Source organism: Artibeus jamaicensis, unplaced genomic scaffold, assembly GCF_021234435.1.
Source record: "Artibeus jamaicensis isolate MK-2021 breed Jamaican fruit bat unplaced genomic scaffold, CSHL_Jam_final scaffold_3307, whole genome shotgun sequence".
Lineage (NCBI taxonomy): Eukaryota > Metazoa > Chordata > Mammalia > Chiroptera > Phyllostomidae > Artibeus > Artibeus jamaicensis.
The window spans coordinates 7,194,142-7,204,242 of record NW_026522040.1 but is presented as its reverse complement, the minus strand read 5'-3'; the positions used below and the strand labels follow the sequence as shown (position 1 = coordinate 7,204,242).

The window sequence follows — 10,101 nt, the reverse complement described above, 5'->3', positions numbered from 1 at the left end:
AAGTGCCTGTCCCCAGGCTGGGCACCGGCCCGGGGCTGAGTGAAGTGAGTCAGCCTCAGCTGTCTGCAGGGCTCTGCTGAGGTGCCCACCTCTGCAAATGGTTCTGACAGGGGCCTGCAAGGGCAGCGCCTGGGCTTGGGCTCCCCTCCAAAGTGCTGTGGCTAAAAGACCCCCCAGGCCTTCTCGCTTCACTGTCCAGGACGGGTAGCTGCACCTCCGCCCCCTCCCTATTCCGACTCCATTCCAAACAGCCCCTTCTCCCCCTACCCCACCTCATTTTCAGAAGCAAGGGCAATGAGTCCAAGTTAGGGCCAACCCAGCCCCAGCTAAGAGGCACAGATGCTCTGGTGTGGGGGGCCGGGCGGGGCCCCAAAAAGCCTTACCCAAGCCCAGAGGCTCACTAGCACCTAAGCAAGGGACGAAAACAATCTCCAGAGTCACTGAGCCATGGAGTGCAGGGGAGGGAAGCGAGGGGGAAAGAAGGAGGGTAATGATATAAAAACAGGAGAGATTTTAGGTATACTTAATGGATGTAGTGCCCTTTTCAGATTTGACATCAGTTGGTTGATTTAGGAACACCATAACAGACTAAGGCTTCACAGAAGACGTGCTGGGTGTATCTAGACCAGGGTCCCGACCTCAGCGCTGCTGACTCATTAGACTGGACGATTCTTGGTCTCGGGGCCGTCGGAGCACTGCATGGTGTTTCACGGCCTCCCCGGGCCCTGCCCACCAGATGCTCATAGCAGCACCTCCGCCGCAGTCATGGTAACCGAAACTATCTCCGGACGCAAACTCCTCTGAGAGGCCAACCACCCCCTGCGCCCCTCCCCTCTGGTTCAGAACCGCTGGTTTAGATCGAGACTTATGAACGCCCAGAACTGAATGGAAAACAATCAAAAGAAAATTGTTTTTCCACTCATTCTAACTGTCCAGAAAAAAGTCCTAGAAAAGGAGCATATATTTTGAAGAGCTTCTGGGTTCCCCCCAATACTATTTCCTAGGAGTTTATTTCCAGGAGTAGTTTATTTCCAGGAATACTTTAAGGGGGACTCGCAGGAACATAGGGAACAGGAAATCGAGTGTCAATCATTCGTCGGAGCAAAAGAAGAAAGGGGAACAACGGTGCAGAGTTCCAGAGACGAGCGAAATGGGAAGAGCCCACCCTCCGGGGTCCCTGCGGATGGACCGCACCCTTGTGCCTTCCGGCAGCTCACCCAGTTCAGTGTCCAGTAAGTAATGCCACCCCGCTGCTCCAGGGAGCTGTGGCAGACAGTAATGCCTCCCCAGGGGCTTCTCAGAGGAGACACTGGGGTGAGATCATGAGCAACATCTTCAACAACTCTTCTGAGTGGACACAACTTCCCCAGTTCCACGGGACTGGATCAGCTACTGACCGTTACCCCTGTGTGTGGATTGACACGAAGCACATTTGGAACCCAGACAGCAGCCGGAGCCATCGGGGTGGGGGCCAGACCAGCTCTGCCGGGCTGCCCAGGGGGCGTTTCAACTCTCCAGAGGCTGAAAGTGCATTTCTCCCTGTTCTCGCTAATTATTGTTTCTTGCTAATTACTGATTCTCGCTAACTACTGATTCTCTCTATTTGGTTTTTTAATAATTCAATTTCTGTTTTGAGTGGATTATATATATATATATATATGTGCAATTGAATTTCATATATGTATATAAAATGAATGAAGTACAAATGACTCCATAGGGAAAAGGAAGCTTCTTTGCCAGTCACCAAGTTCCCCCCACTCCAGTAGCAACCAGTGTTTGCTTTCTGCTATGTGGTTCTTTAATTTATTGGTTTTAGAGATAGAGAGGAATGGAAAGAGAGAGGGAGAAACATCGATTCGTTGTCCTACTCATTCAAGCACTCGTTGGTTGCTTCTTGGATGTGCCCTGCCTGGGGATCAAACCTGCAACCTTGGGCTTCAGAACAATGCTCTAACCAACTGAGCTGCCCCGCCAGGACAGTTTTTGCTATGTTTTCGATGTATGTGTGTGTTCCATGCCATTGAGTAGCTCTGACTTTTGGTGACCCTATGAATGAGTGACGTCCACAGTGTCCCGTCCTCACCAGCCTTGCTCGGCTCCTGCCGACTCCTGCCTATGGCCTCTTTTATGGAGTCAGTCCATTTCACGTTTGGTCCCCTCTTTCCCGCTGCTTCTATTTCCCCCCAGCATTGTTGACTGCTTCAAAGACCCTGCCTTCTCATGAGGTGCCCGAAGTAGGGCAGCGTCGGTTTTGTCATTTTTTACCTCCAGTGAAGTTTCAGGCTTAACTTGCTCTGAAACGCCACTTTCTAGTGGTCCAGGTACCCATAAAGCTCTCCTCCAATCCCACGTTTCAAATGAATCGATGCTTTTCCTGCCAGCCTCCCTCACTGTCCAACTTCGGCCTCCGTCCTTAATAAGGGAATACGAGGGTGCGATGCTTTCAGCCCTGGTCTCCAAGGACACGTCTTGGCTCCTGATGGTCTTTCCTAATTCTTCCACGGCTGCCCTTCCGTTGATTGACTCCTTGGCTGCAGTCTTCACCTGAGTCGATGGCTGAGCGAAGGCAAGCAAAATCTTCAGCAGCTTCCATCCCTCCCTGTCTCCGATGAAGCGCTCCCAGTGAGCTTGCGACAGTCCCTCGTGACAATGCCTGTGCAATACTCACTGAAGGCTCTCCTTTTACGGCGATGAGACAAGGAGAAGGCTGGCACGCTCTTGTGAAAATGAGGAAGCGTGCAAGGATTCGCCTGACCAAGAGCCACCGCAGGCCTGCAAGGAAAGGGGAGAAATTCTCAGAAACGGAGCCTCCGACTCTCCTCAGAGAATTCCCTCTGCGGCTCTTTAAACAGAGACTACTGAGTCCTTTCCGGCCCGAAGTTCTACTGCCTAGAGCGCGGCCATAGTGAGCTGAGCCTGGGAAAAACCTGCACGGTAGGTGCCGGGGGTTTGCACCAGGCCACTCACTACTCCTCTCCCAGGAAGCCCGCAGCCATTTGGAAGCAGGTGGGCATGGGCTGGGGAGGAGGCGGCGGGTTATGGCCGACACAACAGCCGAGGAGAGATGACTGGTACTCGGTGGGCAGGACCTTGCCCCAGACAGGCCACACACAGAGGAAGGACCCCGCCTCGCCCTCCAACAGCACCCCTAGAGTGAAGCGCTGGCTGGGGCCCAGCCTCCGTCTCAGCCCTGAAACATCCTCAGTAAAATCCCCCTAGGAGCCCTGCTGGGAGCAACCTCACTCCCTGGCGTGTCCACCAAGAGGAACAATTTAGGGAATGTCTGCTGAGGTAATGGAACAACGCCTTGAATGTGCTTTTATTTATAAGCCACTTTAAAGCTGGGGAACAGCTACCCAAAAAAGACTCTGGTTTTAGACCAGCTGAGCTGTTGCCCTCCTCTCTGGCCATGATTAGTCAGCAGAGCCAATTGTCTGTTCCAGATACTCCTGGGTGGATATAATGAAACTTTATCCCCTGGGTACAAAGCCAATCCATTCTCTAAAGTAGGGCCGTTCTCCCCGTCTAGCCCAGAGACAGCTTTGTTTATTACAAAGCCTGCTTAAAGGCAAGGCAGGTGGGAGGGTGTCTGCAGGCTTATGGTCGCCACTTCAATCCAAGTGATGAGCATTCACCTGAATATCTATTGCACCAGCGATTTTTTTGGTGCAAACCCCTGACTTTATTCATCATTCCACAGACATTTGCTAAGCGGTGTCTATGAGAACAGTTGCGCTGTGAGGACGAAATGAGCTTCACCTGGCAAAGCGCTTACACAAGGCCCAGCACACAGAACTGCTTGGGAATCGTCTGTATTGTCAGCAGGATTGATTGCCAAGTGCTAGACACAAGGCAGGACCCCAGGGCCAGTAAGACAAGTCCCTGCCCCCTGGAGTTTCCAGCTGCAAGGAGGACACTTTCCCTGGAAGCAAGCCAGTGTGTCCCCTGGGGTGTGACAGATGCAGTCTTCTCCAGGGCTGGGGCTTCTGAGGCTGACCCCTGGTCTCTCTTTAATTTGGGAAGCCCCAGCCAGAAGGACCCCCACTCAGACCACGCTTGACCTGTTAACAGAGTTTTCCCTGCAGTCTCCATGGACAGGAGGAGCAGTGGGGGGAAGGAGGGTATTCCAGGACGTATTCCCATCTTTGGTTTTCTAGAAAGTCTGAGTAGCAGTGTGACCTGAATTTAAAACAGGCTTCCGATTCAAATAAGTGTGGTGCGTCTAAGCTGAAGCTAGGCAAGTTTCTTTTTCTTGACTTGGTTATGACACCAATCTCACAAGCTTGTTAGAAGGTTAAATGAGGTCTGCAAAGCACAGAACGCCCTGCCCAGCCGACAGTAAACAGTAAGTGGCAGCTTCCCCTACCGTGTATTCCCCACCCCCACCCTCCTGTTGCCATCATAATCACTCCTTTGCTCTGCACCGCACTTTACAGTTTGCAGTGTTTTCACAGACAGGGTCTCACTGGATCCTCACATTACTCTGTAAGGCAGACAGGGCAGTTACCACACTGAATGACAGATGAAGGAGCTGGGTAACTTAGCAAATTTCACCTAGTGAGGGGGACCCGGGACAGCCTTCTGCATCCACCCAGAGTCTCCCAAACCCAGGAGGCTATTTGGGCCCTGCCTGCAGCCACAGGTATCTGTGTGGCTCTGCAGTGGGGCGGGGAGGAGCGGGAGGGAGGGAGGGAGGGGCGAGGCCTGGGGAGTGCCGCCGGCCTGGGCTAGGAGCCAGCCTGGAAGAAGAGGAGCCGCCTCCAGAAACCACCAACTACGGCTGAAGCTGATGTGGCATGGAAGGCACATGTGGCAGGGGGTAATTATGACAGGCTCGTTGGTCTAGGGGTATGATTCTCGCTTAGGGTGCGAGAGGTCCCGGGTTCAAATCCCGGACGAGCCCTTCTTTTCCTGGATTTTTTTCTTTCTTCTGTTCCCCGCCGAACACGTATACACTGCCTGCCCTCTCTAGCGTAGAAGCAAACAGATGGCCTATGTCTCCAAGTAAAGCACAAGCTATGAAATGCACAGGACTCAGAGTCCAAAGGGTAGGAGTAAAGTTATGATTCTGCCCTGGTAAAATGAGAACAGTAATATTTATTTTCACAGTTGTTGGAGGATTAGGTCAGAAAGTATGTGAGATCCCTTTGCAAATCCCAATGCAACTTACTGACACAGAGAATGTTAGGAATAGAAGTGACAAAGGGGAATCCAGAGGGGAACTTCTGGCAAGTGGCAGACTGAACTAATGCAGCCATCTCCTCCCCCAGAATCCCCTAGAACACACACAGAAATGCTGCAAGGTAGAATTTAAAAACTGAAATGTGCACAGTTGCAAGAATTTATTTTGCAAAAAGAAACACAGTTCTTAGAATTAAGGAAGGAACACAGGCCAAACAAAAGAGAAGAGGAGGCTGTCACCGTGGCCCGTGGAAGGTTTCAGACAAAATCTGCCCTGGAGCAGGGGCTGCATTTTAACACTTCTGGTTACAGGACATGTGGCTTCCGCTGGCCAGAGGCGGGGAGCTCGGGCTGGGCCTCCTGCATCAGCTCAGGACATCGAAGATCTACCTTCCCCGGGGAAAGAAGACTAAAAACTACACACACGCACACCCAAGGAAGCAGAGAAAAGGGGAAGAAATACAGGTCAACCTGAGAGATTGTTCAACGTTGTCCCAAGTCTGAGCAATTGCTTGCCTTGCATCTGGATTTCTGTTATCTGTGTGACGTTGGTCCTCAAACAGAGGAATTAAATAGAAATCTGGTTTAAGACCCTTGCAATCCCTAGCAAACACCACACAGCCCCACAGAAGCAAGAAAGAACTCTGTGAGAACGTTCACATAGCCCAGGGCATACGGGACTCTCGCTAACACACGCACACACAAACTGCTGAAGAAAAGCTCACAATAAAATATTATAAACTAGACAAGGAAGTAACCCACTGTAAGAAAGAGTCAGCAGACATAACGAACAGGAGAATTAACACCCCTAGAACTGTGCACGATACAACAACATGAAAATACTATATAATATATAAGTATACTTAACAGCATTAAAGATTAAAGATGAGAAAATAAACCATAATGAAAATATTGTATTATGAGCCCTGGCTGGTGTGACTCAGTGGAGTGCCGGACTGTGAAGCAAAGGGTCTCTAGTTCAATTCCCAGTCAGGGCCCATGCCTGGGTTGCAGGCCAGGTTCCCAGTAGGGGCCACTTGAGAGGCAACCACATATTGATGTTTCTCTCACTCTCTTTCTCCTTCCCCTCCTCTTTCTCTAAAAATCAATAAATAAAATCTTTTTTTAAAAAAGAGGGAAAGTTAAAACATTAAAAAATGAGGGACATATGATTGAAATTAAAGACTCAGTGGCATATTAAACAGTAGACTAGACCCAGCTGGGAAGAGAATTAGTGAATTGGAAGATAGAGCTGATGAAACCACTCAACATTTGGGGGGAAGATGACAAGATGGAAAATTAAAAATCATGAAGGAAAGAATGAGATAGGTAGATAGATAGATAGATAGATAGATAGATAGATATGGCATATCACACCCCTATGTAAAATTGGGGTTCCTCAAGGAGCCAGAAAGAATCAGGGGAATGTAATATTCCAATCAATAATGATTAAAATTTTTCCAAAATGGACAAAAACCACAGTCCTCAAGCTGAAGAGTCCAGAACTCACACGTTATGGTGAAATTGTAGAATACTGAGGAGAAAGAGAAAAATCTTGAAATGAGCCAGAAAAACATCTGTTCGCCTACAAATATAACAATTATATTGGCAGCCAACTTCTTATTAGCAACAAAATCTTACAGAAAAAAAGAATATCTTCAAAAGGCCAAGAGAAAACTGTCAACCTAAAATTCTATGCCCACTGAATTTCCATTCGAATGGCGTGAAATAAGGACGTTTTAAGACAATGACTGAGATTATTTTCCACTCAAAGACTTGCACTGAAATGCCACCCATGGATATAAGTCATAAGAAGGAGGGAGGGGGCTGCAAGAGGGATCGATGAGCAAATTTATAAACGTGTCAGTGGATCGAAACAAGCAATGAAAGCCACTGTTGAGACTGTAAATTTGTCCAACTGCTCTACAGAGTAACTTGGCAATAACTACTGAACTTGAAGTTGTGGAGTGAACCACATAGTCTGTGACTCAGAAATTCTACTTCTAGGTATCTACCTCATTGCAGTGCTTACACGGATGCCAAGGAGGCAGAGTCCTGTCCATGGCGGCATGTTTGTCATTTGGAAAACCGGAGACATTCTAAATGCCCATTTGCAGGAGAATGAATACATAAATTGTGGTATATTCATGCCCTGGCTGGTGTGCCCAATGGATTGAGTGCTGCTCTGTGAACCAAGAGGTTGCTGGTTCAATTCCCAGTTGGGGCACATGCCTGGGTTGTGGGCTGGGTCCCCAGTTGGGGGCAACCAATCGACTGGTCGATGTATCTCTCATACATTGATGTTTCTCTCCCTCTCTTTCTCCCTCCCTTCCCGTCTCTCTGAAAATAAATAAATACAATATTTTTTTAAATGTGGTATATGCAATAAAATAGTACTCAGCTGTTACAATTCATGAACTGGAGCCACATGAAACAACATGAATAAATGTAAAAAAAGTTGACAAAAATGAAAGTGTGCAGAAGAGCATGTATAGTACAATACCATTTAGATGGATGTTTAAACACACAAGTCAATGTTCTGTATTGTTTGTGGATGCGTACTTAGAGTAAAATCATGAAACCATAGAAGGGTTATCGCTGAATCCAATGTGGCAAGAAATGAACAGTAGTTGGATTTCAGTGGTGTGTACATGGATAGTTATTGTTATTCTCTGTGCTTCTATGCCTGTTTAAATGATTCACATTTTTTTCTTTTTAACGAAGGGATCTAGGGATTTAGAAATAAGGGTAAAGGGGGATAAATGGCCGCATCAATCCGAAGAGCGGATGAGCTGTGGGAATGGGATTAGCGGGGAGGCTGAGTCCCGAGTCCAGGGTTTACAAGAATTAATTTCGAACATCGCCCTAAGAGGACCACCTGGCTGGCTTCCCCACCACCGATGGCACTTGAGAGGCGCAGCTCTTGGCCTCAGTCCGCTCCCCCCACACCCACTGAGCCCTTTCCTCCTGCTCCTAATGCCACCCCACCCTCAACCCGGTGCCGGTCTGACCAGGGGTTGCCCAAATGTAGGCCCTGAGAATACATTGGTCCAGATGTCCCCTGGACGCTCTCCTAATCAAGGGTGAAGGGTGACCTGTACCTCAAAAGCCAAGGAGACGTCAGTCCTAATACTCAGGATCACAGCTCCAGAAGGAGAGCTTGGACCCCAGATGTCACAGCTGACAGCGTCCTCCCTTGTCCTCCCTCCATCAGCCAAGAAGTCAGGAGTGAAGGTCAACTGCTCGCTGATCCTACTGGCCAAGCCAGAACCCGAAGGGGCTGCGCTGTGGCACAGCGGTCACTGGGCTTCTGTCCTTAGGCTGTCAGTCACCAGAGCTCTGTGTCCCCCTTCCCAGTGCCGACCCCTTTCCGCCTGATAACTGCCCTGCTCCCCAAGTCTGGGCAGGCCTGACATCTGCAGCAGACCTTCCAGAAGGGGTGTGGGTGGGCTTGTTCAACTGCCTTTCCCCACCACGGGGTCACCTTGACCACAGGATTTGGGGTGGAATCCTGACCTCTGGGGGAGCAAGTGAAACTTCCATCATTTCTCAGGACACCAGGCTAGGGGGATGAGTGGGAGGAGGAGAGAACAAAACAGAACTCTTGTGGGGCAACATTTTTGTTATTGGGCAACATGTATAACTTCCTAAGTGTGAAATCATATGATAAATAAGACAGAGCATTAACAGCATAGCTGGAAGATTCACTTTTATTCTTTTATTTATATGTCAGATACTTTGGCAGATGCTGGCGATTTTTAAAAAATGCCTAAGATACTTCCCAACCTTCCATAAATTGGGCAGACAGAAGAGTAAACACCTGACCTTGACAGCCTAGAGCGACGGGTGCCACTCTAGAGGGAAGGAGGACAGGGTGGAGCAGAGCGGGGCGCCAACGGGGATGGGGGAAGGCGGCAGGGAAGGTGGCCTGCAGGGGACCCCCTCCTGGGGTAGAAGGGGAAGGAGGGGATGTCCAGGCAGAGGACTTCCGTCCTGAGGATTATGGAGGGCTTGTGCACTTGGCGGCCTGTGGGAGTGAACAAAAACAATATATACTCTTGACCTTGTCAGTGGGTATGGGAGAGATGGTGTAGGTCCCTGGCGTAGCAATTTCCTAGTACTTTTCTGATGTGCCGGGATGCCCCAGTTGCCAAGTGTGTACCCACTCTTTCCCTGCTGAGAGACCTGCAGGGATGTGAGAACAACCGTCTCGGGCACCTGGTAAACAGACTTGAGTGAATAATTGACTAAGTGATACAAGATGAGCCCTCTAGGCTTCCACACGTCCCTTCTACAAGAGTGAAAATCAGTAGTTCACACTCGGAGCCGGCTACACGGGCGGGGTGCGTGGGGGGTCGGAGCTGACAGAGCAGGGGATTTGGGGCCGAGTGGAGAACAGGTCGGACGGTGGAGAGAGAAAGTCTTCGGGCACAGCAAAGGCTGCGTGGGGCCTCGGAGAGGGCCCTCCTGAGTGTCCCTGGTTTGATTTGGTGGAGTCTCCGGGAAAGCAGAGAGACAAGGCCCGGCATTTCGCACATGCCGGCCTTGGCTTTCTTCCTTCTCACCGCGCGGGACTGGGCCGGGCAGCCGGCGGTCAGAGCCGAGAGCAGCGGTGGCGGCGCCAGTCCTGTGCGGAGGCAGTTGGAGTGCGCGTTTGGAGGAACCAGGCAGGGAGGATTTGCCCATCTTGTCCTTTTCCTGCCCCATCACTGAGTGCATTGGGAGGGCGCAGAGGGGACCCAGCGCGCAGTGGGCTCCGGGCAGGACCCGCCGCCAGACCGGGGATCTCGTCGCTTCCTCTCGGGCCGACTCGAATCCCGATTCACTTCAGTCCGCTCGCCGCTCGCCCTCCGCGGAGCCATGGGCGTGTCCGCGCACACGCTCCCCAGCCCTTCCCGCGCCCGCAAGCCGCTGCCGTGA

The 10,101-nt window shown here is 50.4% G+C and overlaps 1 non-coding gene across 1 annotated transcript; it reads left to right on the top strand.

Moving 5' to 3' along the window:
• The first annotated feature begins 4,831 nt into the window (after positions 1–4,831).
• Positions 4,832–4,903, top strand: TRNAP-AGG (transfer RNA proline (anticodon AGG)). Its single transcript has one exon. It is a non-coding gene; the product is annotated as a tRNA-Pro (tRNA).
• Positions 4,904–10,101: the final 5,198 nt, after the last annotated feature.